This window comes from Caretta caretta, chromosome 5 (genome assembly GCF_965140235.1).
Source record: "Caretta caretta isolate rCarCar2 chromosome 5, rCarCar1.hap1, whole genome shotgun sequence".
NCBI lineage: Eukaryota > Metazoa > Chordata > Testudines > Cheloniidae > Caretta > Caretta caretta.
This window is the reverse complement of record NC_134210.1, coordinates 96928756-96949763: the sequence shown is the minus strand read 5'-3', so window position 1 is coordinate 96949763 and position 21008 is coordinate 96928756. Positions and strand designations below refer to the sequence as shown.

The 21008-nt window shown below is 42.5% G+C and overlaps 1 protein-coding gene across 3 annotated transcripts in view; it reads left to right on the top strand.

Annotated features, from left to right (window-relative positions):
- The first annotated feature begins 3785 nt into the window (after positions 1-3785).
- GCNT1 (glucosaminyl (N-acetyl) transferase 1) overlaps positions 3786-21008 on the top strand; it is a 34706-nt gene continuing 17483 nt past the window's right edge. For 2 of the 3 annotated variants that reach the window (XM_075128723.1, XM_075128720.1), the window contains exon 1: positions 3788-3896. The gene's annotated coding sequence lies outside the window, so the exon portion shown is untranslated. Of the gene's footprint in view, positions 3897-21008 lie in introns of all 3 variants that reach the window. The other variant, XM_075128721.1, reaches the window with a different exon arrangement.

Sequence of the window (21008 nt, the reverse complement as noted above, 5' to 3'; positions counted from 1 at the left end):
CTACCACTCCAAGACCTGGCAAACTTGTCCCAGCATCTGTCTATTTTGGGTATTGCTTTTAGCTTTCTCTTTGGTCACAGGCTTACAACAGTGTTGCAAAATATATAGTCTTGGCCACTAAAGCTAGATTCTTATTAAACAAGTACAAAAGGAGAGGGATAGTCAAAATTCCCCCAAGTCAATGATTCATCGGGCTGACATGATTAAGGCATGTCAGTTTCATAGACAAGGGTACACAAGGGAGTGATGTGATTTGCCCTAATCCAGTGGATCAGGTACCCATTTTGCGGGTAGGTGAACTAGAGGTAGCCTTTTAGTGTGCGATCAAGCAAGTCTCAAACCCACAACCTTGCAGTCCAGCATCTCAACCTCTCAGCCACTACAACTCTAGGAAAGAGAAGAAATAAGGTGCAGAAGGAAAATGACACACAGGGGTGGTGGTGGAGGGGTTGACAACATCTCACACCCCAGGTGATAGTTGAGATTTAGCTGAAGCCAGTGTGGAGGTGGTGATGGCATCTGGGTCCCACCTGCTCTCTGGCCTGAGTTGGTCAGGATATTTCTCAGCATCAGGATGACAAAAGGCCAACAACGTTACAGTAGATCGTAAGGTCCCAGGAAATGGTGTCAGTGGTAGCCCCATGATGGTAAAGCTCACTTCTTCCCATGCACCCATCTTCCAGCCTGTAGTTGTCAGACAGTTTTCACCCACAAAGTAATTTATTTTAAGGAGCCCTCCTCCTATTATTTTGTCCACCAACTAGGCCTGACTTTTGACATACCAATTTTGGTCCACTGATTTTTGGTCCCACACTTCTCTTGTTTACCAGGCACAATCTTAACACAGTCTTTGAGTTCTAGAAGTAGGCCATTTTAGTTGAATTAATTTAATCTTTTGTTTCCCCTTTGTACCTTTTCACATTAACATTTATTGTCATAGATTATTGTGATACTTTGTGAACTTTTACTTACTTTTTACAACCAAGCTCACAATTAGGGTAAATTTGTGGACCCAATTATTACAACACTAGGGTAGTTACACTATAAGGAATTATTACATGGGCCAAGATTCTGATGCCTTTATACACATTTAACACTAAGTTCTCGACAAATACTCTCCTTGAAGTTAATGGGACCATCTGTAATATGGTGCTGATCCATAATGATTACTTGGCAGGTAATATTGTACAGGTAGTTCAATTGTTAAAAGAGCTTACCTGTATGTTTGGATGTTTTTTTATTGATATGGGTTGTGCTACATTGTCTTTGGAACTGAATTTAACAGTGTTTACTGATAGTTAATGAAGCTTTCTACTTGGTAATGATATAAACCCCTATCTTCAGAAGCTGTCTCTGATTTTGCACCCACAAGTAATTGTATTTACAAGTTGGAGGCATCCAGTAATAGTGGATGCGCTTCCTAGTTTTATCTAAGTGCCTGACTGAACCTCCAAATCAGATGTATAAATGCTACAGAATACACCCACAACTATTTGCAGACACAGATTTGCTGGCACAAAGTTGGAGGTTGAGCTGAGGTCTTTTTAGAGAGACAAGGTGGGTGAGGTAATGTCTTTTATTGGACCAGCTTCTATTGGTGAGAAAGATAAGCTTTCAAGATCTTCTCTGGGTTAGGTCTTTTTGAAAGTCAGTGCCATCATATGGATTGATAGGCTTTTCTTTTGTATTTCATAGACTATTTTTAAAAATAATAAAATATAAAAGTGTACCATTATGCATCATAATTTGTTTCTATTTTTGTCCCACTGTCAAAGATAACATAATAACATAGAATTTTGCACATCTTAACTACTCAGAACTGTGGGTGTTTGGTGTGACAGATTGGGGAATATATCTGTGTCAACCTGCAAATTCCATGTTGTTTGGTGAACTCCACTATGTTTCAGGGGTTCTACTCTGTACTGTAACCTTCATTTTGAAGTGTGACCTTCATGTTATATTGCAACCTTGTTTGTGGATTTGGAGGATTCCTTTAGTAGCAGGGGCTTAACACCTAGTGGAAAGACTATGGCTACACTAGAGAGCTTACAGCAGCTCCCATTGGTGTAATTACTCCAGCCCCTGCGAGCGGCGGTAGCTATGTCAGCAGGAGAAGCTCTCCCACCGACATAGCACTGTCCACACCAGCGCTTAAGTCGTCATAAATTATGTCGCTCGGGAGGGGGTGTGGCTTATTCAGACCCCTGAGGACACAATTTATGTCTATTTAAGCTGTAGTGTAGCCATAGCCTTAGTCTGAGAAGCTCTGAGAGAGCCATCAAAAGCCATAAATGTTCAATGAGTCTCCCCTACCAGAATAATGGGTTTTCTACCAGAAGAGCTATTGACTTTGAATGACTCTCTACATAGAAGCTATGGGGAGGAGGGAAATTCTCCATCTGAAGCATATGGGGAAAAGGAGAACAGAGGCAGAGGCTGTTTTAAAAGGTGGCTGCATCTCTGACCAAGGCGGCAAACCAATGGTATATGCACGACCAGGCCAAAAAGGGCTTTGTAGCCTAAGAATGCTGACCAAATTAAGGACTCACAGGAGCTGTGAGGTAAGACAAGGGGATTGTGTTATTTGTAATAAATCTATAACTCTCTAGTGTACTTTGTTAAGGGAGAAAGCATCTACCGTTAAAGACATTTCTTCAATAAGTCTGTGTTCTTTGTCTTCCAGCCACATTGTCCCTGAAGAATGTAACTAGGAACCAGAGATCTCACAATCAGGTACACTGGTGGAATATGTCTAAGCAACTGGGGGTTCTGGAGGGCTGTGACACTAGTTCCAGGGTCTAAGATAGCCAAACTGCAGGGTCCCATTGTCCAAGATGGGTGTCAGACACAAGGTCTGCCCCTGGGAGTGAGCCAGAGCTAAGAACAATGACCAATCACTTCCCAGACTCAAGGACGCTTCGAAGTACATGGACCCAAGAGTTGGGTCCCTTTACAACAGACTTAGGCTTGTCCAGAAGAGGGGACAGGGCAAGGTTGTGACAGTTGATTTGGGGCACTGGACGGGACAGAAGCAGTGCTCCTTCTAGGTTGTGTCCCACTGGTTCTAAAATTGATTCAGCTGAACATCCATAGAACCAAACCTGAAAAGTGAGCATCTGCTGCTTCTCTCCCGGCGGAGTTCATGAACTCTGTAGGAGAGGGCAGAGATCCCCCATCATCACCTCTGGAATGTCTCAGCTCCACAGCAGGGAAGTCTGTGCTGCTTCTCTTCAAAGAACTGCAGGAGGCCTGCAGGAGAGAAACTCCCCTCCTGAGAATCGGAGCCCTGTAGAAAACACACAAATATAAATCCTTTACCATGTCAAGTGCGGAAATGGTGAGGCTGGGGAGAGGTGACTCTCTGGGGAGTGATGGATGGTGGAGTGAGGATTTTTCGGGACATGGATGAGTTTGGGGGTAGCAGGCTGTGAGGGGGTCTTTGGGGGGACATAGAGGACTGGGAAGAGGGGTAGCAGAGGCTGCAAGGGAGCCCTTGGGGGGGGGGGACACAGAGGACACTGGCACCCTAGGTAGCAGTGGCTGTGAGGGGAGGAGGGTGTCGCTCTGGGGAGTGGAGGGAGCTCTTTCGGGGGCGGCGCTAGTGAAGGGGAACCTCGGAAGCGCCTTGCTCGGCTGGTTGCTTGTGCAAGGCCCTGCCCCATCCTCCCCGCTTCCGCGCCGCGGGCGGTGTAAAGAGCAGGGGATATAAGGAGGCGGGGCGCTCAGCAGCGCCTCTCGGCCAGGCAGAGGAAGTGCTTCCACCGCCGGCGAGGGGCGGGCGTTCTCAGGAGGAGGCGGAGGCTGGGGGAAATTTGTCTCCGCTGATGCTAGCCCGGCTCAGTTCGTAGCTGAGCAGCAGCTCGCGTCCCTCCTGAGCCACCGGCCGCTCGGTCCAGGTAACTGCTCGGCCCCCTTTCCTCCGGCTCCCCGCGGGCCGGGCCAGTCGTGTCCGACGGAGTCAGGCAGCCCGAGCTCTGGAAGGCGGCTGGCTGCTGCGCCTCCCTGGCTGCGCTGCGGTGGGAGCTGGGGGGGGGGACTGGTGCGCCCTCCTAAGGGAGGGGGTGTCGTTTGCTCCCTGCCCTGGCTTTACTCCAGCCAGCCCCTCTTCGTTCACTCCCCGCTCCCGTGACCCGGGCGCCCTGCTGGGTCCGGCAGGAGTTGGTCCAGTTAAAAGCTCTTCCCTCGCCCACCTTGGCTCTCCACTGACTGGAACACAAAGGTGGTGGAGCCAGGGACCGAGCCCCATCCTAGGGAAAAGTGAAGTAATAGCTGGGTGGGTGAGTCTGTTTGGCCAGGGCAGGCAGTGTCTGTTTCTGTTTCTATACCTCCTTTGGGGGAACTCGCATGTTGCTGCAAAGCGCTGGCGGTTGCACGCTCGCTTCCTCTCCTGCTAGTTCGAGAACACGTTTTTGTTCTTCGCTTGTCCTGGTGGAAACAAGAGCCGTTCCAATGTGAAAAAATAGCAATAGGGAGCACTCTTTCTCTCCAGCGTTATGAAGTAGAAGCTATCTTAATGCAGTTGAAATTTACCAAGTTGTTCATCTGCTATTGACTCCCCCCACCCCACCCCATCCCCCCCCCCCCCCAAATTCTGGAAACTTTGTTCTGTTTCAAATAGGAGTGCTTTTAGCCATTTAACTAATGGGGCTCCAGGTTTTTTGTTGTTGCTGCTGTTGCTAACGTTGTTGGCAACTTGAATGAATTAACTGACTGTGTTGTATGGTTCACCCTATATTCTCCACATATGAAACCTTGCAAAGGTATAACAGACTTTTTACCTGAACCTTTTTTTGATCTAAGGTTAAACAATAACAACCCCTTTATTTCTGGGATTTCTGCAAACATTACTCTCTACTTCGTGCCCTTTATTTGAGCCGCGTCTACATAATATTATTTAAGTGCTAAAACATCTTGGCAATGGGCATGGGTTAGAAAAGATCAGACTTCTTTTATTTTTAAGGAATAGCATGCCTGTGTTCTGTCAAGGTTGGTAAAACAGAGCAGAGTCTGAAGAAACAGATTTGAGGACACCAACAGTTTAGAAGGCTGTAAGTGGCTTTCTGGAATCTAAGCCTGGTGAGTGGTTTCAAACCTTAACAGGCAGCTCAGTATACCACTGGCATTTTGCCCCCTTTTCAAAGCTGTTCTGAAAAGTAAATCTTTTTGCTGGAAGGAGGTGAGGTCAATTACGTTTAAAGAGCAGTATGAGTTACCTATTTGGAGTATTTGCAATTCCAAACAGGTTTTTTAAATAGGGGGTTTCAGGTAGCTGATTTCAAGTTTGGCAAGAAACACCGGGGCTCTGTGGAACCAGAAAAGGGTTGTTAGCACTGTAGCTGTTGGCTATTTTGTCACTGAGCTGAAACCTCCCTTGTCTCTAAAAGAAGATAGACCCCTTCTGCCCCTGTGAAGTAGGGAAAAAAATACTAGTGATGGAAGTCTAGTTATGGTACAAACATTTTTGTCAGAAGGTAAATATTTTGGAAATATGTACATTACTACTAAACTTTCTATCCTCTTTGGGAGTCTCCAGTGCCCTGTAAGGTTCACAACGCTTTTCCCCACTCTAACCTCTCTAGTGTCCTCAGATGTCCGTCCTTAAGATAATTAGGTGGTCCCAGAAAGAATCTGTATCATCGGTGATGGGCTTTAGTTGCTTGGGGCACTTCTAGTTGAGTGATCTGTAACACTCCTTTCCCTTAGGCTAAGCACATCTCAGAGAAATTTTCTGTGCTCCATTAGCCTGGCTGAGGCTAAGACAAAGATCAGAGGCCAAAAATCTGCTGTTTTTTTACACCAACCACTAACTTCAGTGAAGTGGACTGCTCAGTTGGACTAACTGTGTGAATAAAAATGTTCACCAGTTTGAGCAAAAGGCTGAGAAGCTGCCCTGCTGAGTTTACATTGGTATGCTGGAGTATAATTCAGTTTTTAAAATCTTTCATCGCAGTGGAGAATTTTGCTACCTGTCTTTTAGACAAAGCTTTTAAAAGCTTCCTCTTGCCACCTCCCCCTCTCAAAACGAAATCTAAAGGCTCTATTCCAATTGCAGCAATACTGAAATCTGACTTCCTAGAACTGCAGTTGCTACTGAGAGAAGCTATAGGAGAGGTAATTCCCCAGGAATTCAGCATGCCAATTAGTAGCATTGATGTAGTTTATCGGATACTAGTCAGCATTATTCAACTCCAGGAAAGCCTACTGTGATTTTTAACCTTGTCACTAAAAATAGCATGATAAGGAAACTAATTGGGAACGTTAATTAAACAAACAAAAGTAAAAGTGAGGGAGAGGAAAATTGAAAGCAGAAAAATGTATCTCCATACTTTTCAACAGAATATAGAGCCTTTCAGAATGCCAATAGCATCCAATGAGCCAGAGTTTTGCAAAAAATGTAAATGCTATCCTGCAAAAGTCTGGTTTGTTGACAATAAAATTTTCCAAAATTTCATTTAATTGTTCACGTCTTTCATAAAGTTGTAGGCATCTTCACTTATGCTTGTGCAAGTATGCTGCAAATGCCTGTTAGGAGGGCAATAGTAGTAAGGTAAGCACAGTTTTCCATACAGAGAAAACTGAAAGTTTTTAGATAACTTTGTTTTGTTTTAAGTATGGTTTGCCTGTGGATGCTAAGAATGGGTCAACACAGATTTGCATGACCACATGCTTAAAGAAATAATTTGAGACAGATGGGCTACATAAAATATCTGTCTAATTTCAAAGCAGTATTTTCTTATTATGTTAATGAGACTTCTATTTCTTGCACTGTTTTTAACTATCTTCCACTAGTGCATAAGAGGATGATAGACCTGTGTGAATAACTGATTTCTTCAGTTTTCTGGCAGTCCAAAAAGAAAGAAAGAAAGGAAAGAAAAAGTGGTTTGGGTTGAACTGAAATGTTTGGGCATTTTCAATCATTAAAAAAAATGTCCTTTCACTCAATCCAAAACAAAATGTTTAGGTTTGGAGAATTTTAGCCTTTTAAAAAATAAAAGCAAAAGAAACGAAGAGCTGGACAATGTGGTGGTGGTGCTGGTACCTTAAGTACCACACCTATCTCCTGTTTACCTAATAGCCTAGTGGTTAGGGCACTCTCCTGAGATATGGGATTCACTGGTTCAAATCCCTGCTCTGCAGTAGGCACTAGCCAATGCGTCCTAGAGAAAAAGGGTGAAATCCTGACTCCATTGAAGTCAATGGCAAAAAGTTGAAACTGACATGATTGTTTCATTGTTACTATCCAGAAAGCTTTTGAGCAGTAACAGAAACAACCATTTTTTAGGGCTTGTTTACACTTGGAAACTTCTGCAATAGCTATTCTAGAATAATTCCCCACATGGACACTTATTATTCCAGAATAGCTATTTTGGTAAATTTCTAAGTCTACTTATCCTTACCAATGCCACTGTTTCACTGAGACATAAGCAGGAACACCGCCGCATTCTGTCCGCAGACTCAGGAAGACAGGACTGCATTGGTTTATATTCTGTTTATATCTGGAAGATTATCCTGGCAAATATATATGACTCTAAGAGCCCCTTTATGTCAGCTGGCAAAGGGCATGTGCAACACACTGTTGTCAGAATATTTAGCCAAATAGTGTCTTGTAAGTTATCGTATAATTAGTTACATATGGGACATTAATATCATTGTGTGATGTATGTATGGTTACTATGTAAAGGGTTATGTAAGTATGCTGGAAACATGTTTCTAAAATATGTCCAGACAAGGCAATCTGAGTGGATAAACTGGTTTATCCCAAACAAAGGAATGTGGATTTGCCAGTGTCTCCGGCTTACAAAGCTTGAACCTAGCAATGAAAGTATATTTGCATCTAAGGTAAACCAAGTAATCAAGCTAACAGAAAGAGCTTGATCAGTGAGATGACGACAACATGACAGCTCACCAGCAGGGGAGAAGAACTTTTTTCTGGGGATACACTTCAAAAGAATACATTTCAAAGGTTTATGGGACTATAAGAAGGAGGGCGGGGAACCCCTTAATTATCCATCACTTAAGGGACAAAAGAAGCCAGCATTTTTGGAAATTGTGGAAAGTGAATCTTTCAGCTGTGTGGGTTGAAGATGCTGAGAACTGACTAGTGAGAAATTGCCTGAGACCAGGATAGTAAACTGTTAAGTTTTAGACACTAGACAATATATCTTTTACTTTTTGTTTTCTTTGTAACTATAGCTCTCTCCCCCCCCCCCCCTCCCCTATCACTTAAATCTGGTCTTTATTACTAAACTTTTGTTTAGTTTTACTATGTCAATGTTTACAAAAAGAAAAGGAGTACTTGTGGCACCTTAGAGACTAACCAATTTATTTGAGCATAAGCTTTCGTGAGCTACAGCTCACTTCATCGGATCCAATGAAGTGAGCTGTAGCTCATGAAAGCTTATGCTCAAATAAATTGGTTTGTCTCTAAGGTGCCACAAGTACTTCTTTTCTTTTTGCGAATACAGACTAACACGGCTGCTACTCTGAAATATGTCAATGTTGTGTGTTAAATTAGAATGTGTCCTCAGTGAGCCAGTAAGCTCGTGCAGGAATACTGTCTCTTTGGAGACAGTGGACTTCATAGTTTATGTTAATGTTCATTGAGATTAAGTGGACACTACAGAAAGACCTCTCTGGGAGAACTTGGGAACTGGAGTTCACTGAATGTAACCTAAAAGGTAAGATTTAGACTGGCAGAGTGTCAAGGAATTTTCTGGCAAGGCAGACTGTTGTGGCATAGATTATAAATTGCCCATCAATAAGTTTAGGCTTGAAATTGTGTGAAGGTTTCCAACTGTCACAGGAGTGAAGTTCTGGAACAGCCTTCCAAGGGGAGCAGTGTGGGCAAAAATCCTAACAGTATTCAAGACTGAGCTTGATAAGTTTATGGAGGGGGTGGTAAATAAGACTGTCTACAATGGTACGTAGCTGATCTGTGACTGTTAATAGCAAATATCTCCGACCATTGATGGGACACTAGAAGGGGAGAGTTACTACAGAGAATTCTTTTCCAGGTATCTGGCTGTTGGGTGTTTCTGACAGGCTTGGGATCTAGCTGACTGCCATTTTGGGGGCTGGGAAGGACTTGTCCCCTGGGTCAGATTGGCAGACACACCCTGGGGATTTTTTTGCCTTCCTCTGCAACATGTGGCACAGTTTAAAGTAGAGTAAATGATGGATTCTCTGTAACTCAAAGTCTTATGATTTGAGGACTTCAGTAACACAGCCAGATGTTATAGGCCTATTACAGGAGGGGATCAGTGAAGCTCTGTGGCTTGCAATGTGCAGGAGATTAGATTAGATGATCCTGATGGTCCCTTCTAGCCTTCAAGTCTGAGTCTTTGAGAGCTGTCTTCGGCTATGTCTACACTATGCAACTTTTAGCAACACAGCTGTGCTGCTAAAAGGTGCACAGTGTAGCTGCTGTTTGTCAGCAGGAGAGAGATCTCCCACTGACAAAGCACCGTTCACACTGGCGCGTTTCATCTGTAAAACTTTTGTCGTTCGGGGTGTGTTATTTTTTTTCCCATGCCCCTGAACGAGAAGTTTTACTGGCGGAAGTCCAGTGTAGACAAAGCCTTAGTGTTGCTGAGGCAGTGCTTTAACGTGGCTTGTGAAGTTGCTCACCCAGCGCCCTAAAAACCCCACCTCCACGAGGGGCACAGCTACCGGTGCTGGTGCACGGTCTACACTGGCGCTTTACCGCACTGAAACTTGCTGCGCAGAGGGAGGGGTGTTTTTTCACACCCCTGACTGAGAAAGTTGCAGCGCTGTAAAGTCCCAGTGTAGACAAGCCCTTCGTTTCAGCTCCAGCAAAGATGTCTAAGGCAAAGAGGTAACACAGTGAGTTATGGTTTTGGGCTCCCAGAGGAGAGCATCATAATATATGGGCTAGAAATATTACTTTAATCCAAATTTAAGTTTTTGGGTTTTTTTTAAATAATGCTTAAATCCTGCCAAAATGGTGGTGTGGATTCCCTTACTTAGCAGGGCATGCTTCTCATCTGCAGTGGTGAGTTGATATTTTAAGCCTGCTCTACACTACAAAGTTATGTTGACATAAGCTGCCTTGTGTCAACCTAGTTGTGCATGTGTCTCCACTTAAGACGGCCCATTACACCAACATAATAACACAACCTCAATGAGCCAAGATTGATGTATGGAGTTTGAGGCAGCGGGTGTGTAGACATAGGTAACGCTATGTTGACCCTAACAATCCTCCAGCATCTTTCCCATAATGCCCAATGACTGCTCTGGTCTCCATTGTGAAGTCCCCACCTTCCACCCCCTTTTCATGCCCTGCTAACTTCTGAAATTCCTTTTCCTGATTACCCGGTTTGGAGAGAGAACCTAGTAGCTCTCCATGGTTACATGCATCTGACCATGCCAGCTCCAGACCACATACATTAGTGGTGGGCAACCTGTGGCCCGTCAGGGTAATTCACTGGCGGGCCACCAGACAGTTTGTTTACATTTGCATGGCCGCTGGAAGCTGCGGGCGCTCGTGCAAATGTAAACAAACTGTCTGGAGGCCAGTCAGCGGGTTACCCTGATGGGCCGCAGGTTGCCCACCACAGATGTACGTGCTCCAGCCTAGAGTAGACAAGAGATATTATCTCCCGGGCTTGTAGGGAGAAGAGGCTGTACAAACACAGCTCTGAGCCAGCTATAGAAACATGGACATCAAAGAGCAGATTGCTCAGGGGATGCAGGAGAAGGGGTACAACAGGGACCAGCAACAGTGCCACGTTAAAGCCAAGGAGCTGTGGCAGGCATACCAGGAGGCCAGAGAGGACAATAGATCTGGTGCTGAGCTGCACACCTGCTGCTTTTACAACATGCTGCTCAGCAGACTCCACCACCATCCCACACAACACCGTCGATACTCCAAGGACCCCGAGTCACAGGCCCCTGCTGTGAACAGCGAGAAAGAGGAGGAGGATTTGGAGAGAAGGTGACCTGGGGATCCAGCTGTACAGCAAGCCAGGATGTTTTTGACTCCACTGCAGTCCAGCCACATGGTATCAGAGGCCATAGTGCCACCCCTACAACTCCACCCCAACTTCACATTAAAGACCATCACAACTTCACATCGCTGACCTGTGAAACCCACGATTGGTGTCGGTGTAGCTGAAGTGGACATGAATGCTCTTTCCCCTTCGTAAATTCTGTTTTAGTAGGTTTTTTTTGTAGGGCTGTCAAGCTATTAAAAAAATTTAATTGCGCGAAACAATAATGGAATACCATTTATTTAAATATTTTTGGATGTTTTCTACATTTTCAAATATATTGATTTCAATTACAACACAGAATACAAGTTTACAGTGCTCGCTTTATATTTATTTTATATTACACATATTTGCAGTGTAATAAAGAATTTTTTCAATTCATCTCATACACGTACTGTAGTGCAATCTCTTTATCCTGAAAGTTGAACTTACAAATGTAGAAAAAATAACTCTTTTATTTTTGAATACAATGTAAAACTTTAGAGCCTACGGGTCCACTCAATCCTACTTCAGCCAATTGCTCAGACAAACAAACTTGGTTACAATTTGCAGGAGATAATGCTGCCCACTTATTGTTTACAATGTCACCTGAAAGTGAGAACAAGCATTCGCATGGCAATGTTGTAGCTGGATGTGACGGAGTGGGGAGGATTGACCTGGGGATGTTGCAGGGGAGTTTTACTGGTACTATCTGCATTGGTGATGGGATATCAGGGTGTGATTTCACTTGAGGGACAATACCTGAGCATGTAACCTGAGTCCAGGAGGGAGTTGGGTCCAGCTGACCCCTTCTGCCTGGGAAATTTGACAAAGGCTGGAGGAGGAGCTGGGGGGTGGCTGGAGGAGACTGCTGGAGGGGGTTTCAGTTTTGGAGCTGGCTGGGGAAACAGAGGGAGACCCAGGGCTGGGGTCTAAGCTCCTCCCCATCCCCCCAAATGAACCTGACTGAGGGGGTCCTGTTGTCTGTACCTACAAGTTCTGTTTTGGACTGTGTTCCTGTTGTCTAATAAACCTTTTGCTTTACTGGCTGGCTGAGAGTCACAGTGAATCGTAGGAAGTTGGGGGTGCAGGACCCAGTCTCCCCCACACTTTGTGACACTGGCGTCGCAAGATATTTACATGCCAGATGTGCTAAAGATTCATATGTCCCTCCATCTTCAACCACCATTCCAGGGGACATGCGTCCATGCTGATGAGGGGTTCTGCTTGATAATGATCCAAAGCAGAGCGGACCAACTCATGTTCATTTTCATCACCTGAGTCAGATGCCACCAGCAGAAGGTTAGTTTTCTTTTTTGGTAGTTCGGGTTCTGTAGTTTCCACATCAGAGTGTTGCTCTTTTAAGACTCCTGAAAGAATGCTCCACACCTCATCCCTCTCAGATTTTGGAAGGCACTTCAGATTCTTAAACCTTGAGTTGAGTGCTGTAGCTATTTTTAGAAATCTCACATTGGTATCTTCTTTGCGTTTTGTCAAACCTGTAGTGAAAGTGTTCTTAAAACATGTGCTGGGTCATCATCCAAGACTGCTATAACATGAAATATATGGCAGAATGCAGGTAAAACAGAGCCGAAGACATACAGTTCTCCCCCAAGGAGTTCAGTCACAAATTTAATTCACGCATTATTTTTTAACAAGCATTATCCGCATGGAAGCATATCCTCTGAAATGGTGGCCGAAGCATGAAGGAGCATACAAATGTTTTGCATATGTGGCACATAAATACCTTGCAACACCAGTTACTTACAGGTGACATTGTAAATAAGAAGCAGGCAGGAGCATCTCCTGTAAATGTAAACAAACTTGTTTGCCTTAGCAATTGGCTGAACAAGGAGGAGGACTGAGTGGACTTGGAGCTGTAAAGTTTTACATTTTGTTTTTGAGAGCAGTTATGTAACAGATCTACATTTGTAAGTTGCACTTTTATGATAAAGAGATTGCACTACAGTACTTAGTATTTTTCATTTCACCTTATACATTTCTTTTGTTGATCATTTTTACAGTGCAAATATTTGTAATAAAAAAATATAAAGTGAGCATTGTACACTTATATTTAATAAATTTCAATTGGTATTATATTGTTTAACAGTGCGATTAATAATTTTTATATCATTAATCTTGATTAACTCAATTATTTAATTATTTTAATTGCATGAGTTATCAGCAATTAATTGACAGCCTTAGTTTCTTTGCATCAAATTCTGTTTCAAAATAAATGTTTATGATTTAAAACCTAACTCGTCTTTACTGGTTTGCAATATCTGCTACCAAATGCTTAGCAGGTCTGAAAGCAACCAGTTACTTGTTACTGACAGTGTGACACAACGCACAGGATAAGCCATAAACAAAATTAATAAGTATACTGATATATTCCTACATGTACCGTAATCACCACATAATTTCTAACAGGCCACAAATGAGTAGGGCCAAGTAAAGCACAGTATAACAAATTGTGTTACTGTGGCTCACTGCTAAAATGGTCATTCAAAGCTTCCCTGAGCCATATAGCTCTAAGTTGAGTTATTCTATTAGCCCTTCTGTCCGGCTATTCAAACTCAGCAGACAGCCGCTCCATTTCCACTCTGGCAGAAAGGTTTCACCTTTGCTTCACATACGTTATGCAGGACACAGCAGGCAGCTATAACCACTGGAATATTTTTCTTACTAAGGTTCAATCTTGAGAGTAAACAAATGCCAGGATCCCTTCAATCTACCAAAAGCACATTCAACTGTCATTCTGCGCCTGCTGAGCCAGTAGCTGAATTGCTCCTTGGTGCTGTTGAGATGGTCAGTTTTACAGCTTAATAAGTCAGAGGAGCAATGGGTAGGCTGGGTCCCCCAGGATCGCTATTCACATTTCAACTTTCCCAATGGTAATCTGCCATTTGGGAAAGAAAGTCCTTGCTTGCAGCTTTCTGAACAGTCCTGTCTTCTTAAAGATGCGAGCATCTTGCACTGTCCCTGACCAGCCCACGTTGATGTCAGTGAAGTGCTCCTGATGATCCACCAACGCTTGCATAACCACAGAAAAGTAGCCCTTTCTGTTGATGTATACTCCGGCAAGGTAGTCTGGTGCCAAAACAGGGAGATGTGTGCCATCTATTGCTCCACTGCAGTTCAGGAACCCCATTGCTGCAGATCCATCCACCATGTCCTGCACATTGCAGAGGGTCACAGTACTGCGTAGCAGGAGGCAATTAATGGTTCTGCACATTTGTTTGACAACTAGCCCCACAATGGATTTCCGGACTCCAAATTGATTGCTACCAGTCAGCTGGTAATCTGGTGTTGCAGGTTTCCGCTGTGTGATTAGCACGCGCTTGTTCACTGTCAGTGAAGCTCTCATTTTGATGTCCCTGCTCTGAAGGGCTCTGGGGTGAGCTCAGCACAGTGATCCAGAAATATTGCCTTGCACAGCCAAAAGTTCTGCAGCCACTACTCCTCATCCAACGCCTATGTTACAATACAATCCCACCAGCTACTGCTTGTTGCTCAGGCCCAGAAGCAGCGCTCTACCATCTGCAGCTGCTCTGTGAATGCCACCAACAACCATGAATTCCATTCTTCGTGCAGCTCTGCAAATGCTTCACGATCGTGTGCCCTGTGCTTGTAATATTCATGACAATAGTGCAGAGCTGTGCAGGCTCCATGCTTCTGTTGGAGATGGTGGACAGTGAGGAGGGCCTTGTGGATTTGTGAGACTTTGAAAAAAGGTGTGAAAATTATGGGATGTAAATGACATGGGGATAGAGACAGTTGCACTCTATGTAGTTGACTCCATGTTCCGTCACCTCTGAGCAACTAGTTTCAGTCCCATCATGCATTGCGAAAACTTCCCATGCGCACCACACTGTGCATTGAGACAAGCGCTCCTGGTGAGTACGCACACTGCCGACATGAGCCATACATGCAAGTGATGTACTGACTGTGGCGGTTTCATGTCGACATGAGTTTGTAGTGTAGATATGGCCTTGATCTCTGTGTAAAACATGCAAGTTTATCTTCCAGTATTAGCAAAGAGTCCAAATTAATTTTTACAAACCAGTGACTTACTGCAAGCAGTGATTACACTAACTCTAAATAGCATTGAAACAGCAAGTATTGGTCAATGAATCTAGCCTATGGTAAAGCTTTTAGAACAAGCTCACAGAACATTTTTGGACTCCTTTCCAGTGCTACAAACGAAACATGTACCTTTCAAAACTTTCATGCAGAGAAATACAAATTTCAATATCCTTCCCAATGACCTATATTAAAAAGACTATCAACTTGCCTCTTTCAAATCTGGCTAATTAATGAATCACCTTTTGAATTTTATGCCCTGGGTATTTTAACAATTTCTTTAAAAAAAAAAATCTGTTACATTTTGTCTTCTATATGATTGTTTCTTCAGCAGGGAAGAGGGTGTGGGCCTAAGAGACACCACCTAATATCTCCTCTGCACATATCTGCCTGTCCGCCAGCTTCTTCAGTGGCATCCTTTTAGATAAGGTCTCTTAGATAGTGACCTCTTCTCCCTTGTACCCTGCAGAGGAATTCCAAAGAATTAAGCAACCACTATGATGACCATTAAATGCTTCTGTTTGATATATCTATAATCTTATCTATATCGATATAGTTTAAAAATTAACCTGTGAAAACACAAATGTCTTTTTGTTTAGATATGTCTCCATAATAGTGTCAGGTGTGGTGGGTTTTCTTGAAATTATGAGACTGAAAACTCGTTAGGTGCTAACGCTTCAAAAAAGAGAGTTTCTATTTTAATTGAACTTGTAAGTTTTGAGGAAAATCTAAGGCCGTTGGTCCTGCAATGGGACACACTTCTGTGTCTGTGTGGAGACTAGCTGATTTCCAAGTGGTCTGCCCTCACATCTCATTAAAGGACTGGGACCTAAATCTGTAACCTAATAGTAACTGATATAATTCTGATTATGACTAATATTTGTACTTCCCTTACAGAGATTGAAATTTCTGTAACTGAATACATTCACGTGTAATGAACTGCTAATCTCTCTAAAGTCATACTTAATTCATGGCCATTTACATCTGTGTTGTGTAATAGAAAATGCTGAGCTGTATTAACATATCTCTCCTCTCTGTGGCAACACACATCTCGTCAGATAACATTGCTGCTGTGGTTTACCAATTAGTTTTTCCCTTCTGAAGAATAAATGTTCTACATAATACACTGCAACCAGCAGGATTTTCATTGTATATGCTGTGGTACACCAGTCCCATGGGTGCAGGTTAGCATGCTAATGTGTAATGAGTTCAGAGGTGAGTTCTTAGTACTTCAAATGCTGCGTTCAACGGGTTCTAGTCCCTGGTGGGTTCCTGTAAAAACTCAGTTTCCAGTTAAATAAATTGTGCAAATACCATAGGTACAACTTCTTCTGGGGTTACAATCAATGGCAATAAAAACTCTAAGCCAGTCCAGTCCAGGGGTAATAAAATCAGAGTCTGACTGGAGCACCCTCATACCAGTTTCTTCCCTGCATATTGCAATCCTGTGTACTTCTGCTGCTGGCCTTCTTCTTGCAACAGGCAAGTCTCTGCCAAGCTCAGAATCTCCCAGATCCTAGCTCTCAGGCTACCCGTTGTTTGGTCTTTCCTCAGGAGCCATCTTCCTGAGTGCTGTCTCCAACCCGCTCTCCAGCGGGGTCTGGCTGTGTCCTGAGCCTGGTCTGTTCTGACTTCAGGATGTATTCACCTTTAACACAGTGCCCAGCAATGAGCCAGCAGTTTCATTACAATACCTTTATATTTTTCACACTGTGTTTTGGCTCTTTCAAGGTATTAACCATTCACCTGTCCCTGTGCCAGTGCCCCATAATTCTTAATATCCTCATGAAATGGTTTAAAAGTGACACGTGGAACAGAATGCTCTGTTTAATTGCTTTTTCTTAGGAAGAATTGCCATATGTTTTAGCTCAGTTTGATTAAATCATTTATTTATTCTTGTAACCACTGGCAACAAAGCACCGGGAACCTTGAAACATCATGGAAGTGTGGTGCCTTTTGCCTAGACTGTATTAGGGTAAATACTGTGGTGTGAGAATTGTCTGTGCAAATCAACTACTAGCATCCTTTATTAGGCATTGGCAACCAGCAACAACATAAAGATGGAGAAGTGTAATAAGTTAGTATTCTCTAAGGGGGGTAAATGAAGCTGAACATAACCATGACAGATGGCATTCAGCCTTTCCAGGATAAACTGTACTTGCTGTATAAATATCGAAAAGTTGATTACCTAAATATATAATCTTCACAGACAGAAAGTACTTACCTTGTGCTATGCTGCTTGCATAGAGTATTTCTATTTACATAATAAAGAAGTATTACTAAAGGGGTTATTCAGAGTCGTTAACCTTGTGAAAGTACAAACCTTGAAAGGAAGTGGAACGTTGCCATGGATTGAGAGAAAGTTGTAGTCCCAGAGAATATTAACTAACAGTTCTTTCTGTCCCCAGACATATTAATCAGGTGAAATTAGTAAAGGATGGTTTACAGGATGAGATGAGGCCACTTGCTAATTTCAACTTGATACTCAAAATATGTTCAGCCACAACAGGATGTAAGAAAAGGGAACTTGGATCTGGGTCTGTATAATCAAAGCAAGATGTGAGTTGACAGGAAAGAGAGCTAAAAACTTTAGGTTTCAGAGTAGCATCCTTGTTAGTCTGTATCTGCAAAAAAGAAAAGGCGTACTTGTGGCACCTTAGAGACTAACAAATTTATTAGAGCATATGAAGTGAGCTGTAGCTCACAAAAGCTTATGCTCAAATAAATTTGTTAGTCTCTAAGGTGCCACAAGTCCTCCTTTTCTTTTTGCTAAAAACCTTTAGCTTTTGGTACATTTTTGCCATCTTAAAATTTATGGCCCAGATTCAGTTCCAGCAGAATTCAGGGAAAAGGCTGGCTCCGTTAAGTGATTTATCATGTTGTGCCCGATATTTGGAGTTTGGACCCTTGTTCAAGTTAGAGCAATCCTTAGGCTGCTTGTTGTTGCATTAAGCTGTCTAGGTCCCAAAGGACTATTCCAGCAGCTGAAAACAATTTGAGTCCAGCAGGGCTCCACCCATGCACCCTACCTTTGGGACTTCATGGGGGAGAGATGTAGAGCCATTATACTAGTTTTATACCACCTCAGGAGTCTCCATGTGTCTGGTAATCCCCAGTGTCTGGATCCAGCACTTGACAGCCCCTTAGTGCTGCTATGATATAATTAACAATTAGGCCCTGTAACTGTAACCTAAAACTGGTCTTGGTGAGATTGCATTGGTCTTTTGAGTCTGTATTTTAAAACTGCTAGTGAAGTATTTTATTGAGTGTTAAACTTGCTTGCTTTTGGTTTTTATAGTGAGACAAAGGCTCTAATCCTGAGGCTGAAGTAGTTATGGTACGTTAAATGGCATGATACTAACTCTCACTACTTAAACACTTTTTTTTTTTAACCTCACTTATGCTTATTATATTAGGATAACTTCAACTACAAAAATATTTGCAATACTTGGTGACCAATCATTAACAGAGATCTCAAGCAGAGAAGAGTAAATGGGATGTCTATTAAGTAGTGGTCCCCTCAGTAGCCCCACTTTCCAAGATTGTGAAGAGGCCCTCTAGGAAAAGATTTTGTGACGTGTGTGGAAGGGGGAACGCTGCTGGAAGTTGGACTGAAAGTTACATTTTAGTCTGTCTATGTAGCCTTTCGGGGTTAGGTACCAACTATGCCCCACTGGAGCGGATATATCTACATCTGACCTTTGATTCTTTAAATAAATAAATAAAAGCCTAATCAGAACCTGGCTTCCATCTAAAGATCTCCAAATACCCCGGGCACTGTGTACAATTATCATTGCTCATTTTATAGATGAGTAAACTGAAGTACAGATAGTTTGTGATTTGTCCTGGGGTGATGAACAAGTTCAGAGTTGGAAATTTAATCGTGGTCTGAGTTCAATTCCTTCCCACAAGTTATATTCAAGTATAGAACAACAATCTTTAGTGAATGCTGTGCTCAAGTAAAGAGGCTTTGCACTTTGTCATGATTGTTAGTCTCATCCTTCAGTTTCATTTTCCCAAAATGCTCCAAATGCAGACCTTAACTCTTAAATTGATGGAGCAAATCTGCAGTTAAATCTTTGCCCATCCCCTTGAGAAACCATAGTTAGGTGTCTATACTGGGGCTTATGTTGACTTAACTCTGTTTCTCGGATTGAGTTCCCATCTCTGAACATTGTAGCTAGGTCATCCTAAGTGTTGGGTCTAGACCAGACCTTAGTGGCTACCACTGAAGGGATGAGTTTTGATTTGGAGAGTAGGCAGTACACAAGTCAGCAGAGTTTAGAAGGTTGAAACAGCTAAAATAAGTAGATGGATGATTATGGAGCGAACCAATTGCTAAAATAAAAGATGATCACATCTTCTCTTCCTCTTTTCTGTAAAGGGCAGTCTTTGTGATGAATAACATGGGGTTGCAAGTATTGTCAAATCGCTGCTCACAATTAACTTATTGTCTGTATCAACTTTAGCAAGATTGTGGTGTTGAAGGGGCAACATGCTGATGAGGGGAACATAAGAGTTTAAGGAAAAGAAACTGTAATATTGGACAATCTTCTAGACATAACTAGGAATTAGGGCTGTCGATTCATCTCGGTTAACTCATGCAATTAACTCAAAAAAATTAACCATGGTTCAAAAAAATTAATGCAATTAATTGCAGTTTTAATCACACTGTTAAAACGAGAATACCAATTGAAATGTATTAAATATTTTTGATTTTCTACATTTTCATATATATATTGTGTTGTAATTGAAATCGAAGTGTATATTTTTATTACAAATATTTGCACTGCAGAAATGATAAACAAAAGAAATAGTATTTTTGAATTCACCTCATACAAGTACTGTAGTGCAATCTTTGTCCTGAAAGTGCAACTTACAAATGTAGATTCTTTTTTACATAACTGCACTCTCAAACAAAACAATGTAAAACTTTAGCCAATCGCAAAGACAAACAAGTTTGTTTAAATATACAAGAGATAATGCTGCCATCTTCTTATTTACTATGTCACTAGAAAGTGAGAACAGGTATTTTCATGGCACTTTGTAGCTGGCATTGTAAGGTACTTACGTGCCAGATATGCTAAACCTTCATATGCCCCTTCATGCTTCAGCCACCATTCCAGAGGACTTGCTTCCATGCATTAATTAAATTTGTGACTGGACTCCTTGGGGGAGAATTGTATGTCTCCTGCTGTTTTACTCAAATTCTGCCATATATTTCATGTTATAGCAGTCTCAGATGTTGACCCAGCACATGTTGTCCATTTTAAGAACACTTTCACAGCAGAGTTGACAAAATACAAAGAAGATACCAATGTGAGATTTCTGAAGACAGCTAAAGCACTGGACCCAAGGTTAAAGAATCTGAAGTGCCTTCCAAAATTTGAGAGGGATGAGATGTGGAGCACGCTTTCAGAAGTTTTTAAAAAAGCAACATTCTGATGCGGAAACTACAGAACCTGAACCACCAAAAAAGAAAATCAAGCTTCTGCTGGTGGCATCTGACTCAGATAATGAAAATGAACATGCGTCGAACCACGCTGCTTTGGATTGTTATCAAGCAGAACCCATCATAAGCATGGGCACATGTCCCCTGGACTGGTGGTTGAAGTATGGAGGGACATATGAATCTTTAGCGCATCTGGCATGTAAATATCTTGTGACGCCGGCTATAACAGTGCCATGAGAACGCCTGCTCTCACTTTCAGGTGACATTGTAAACAAGAAGCGGGCAGCATTATCTCCTGCAAATGTAAACAAACTTGTTTGTCTGCGCAATTGGCTGAACAAGTAGGACTGAGTGGACTTGTAGGCTCTGAAGTTTTACATTGTTTTATTTTTGAATGCAGTTTTTTTTACATAATTCTACATACGTAAGTTCAACTCTCATGATAGAGATTGTACTACAGTACTTGTATGAGGTGAATTGAAAAA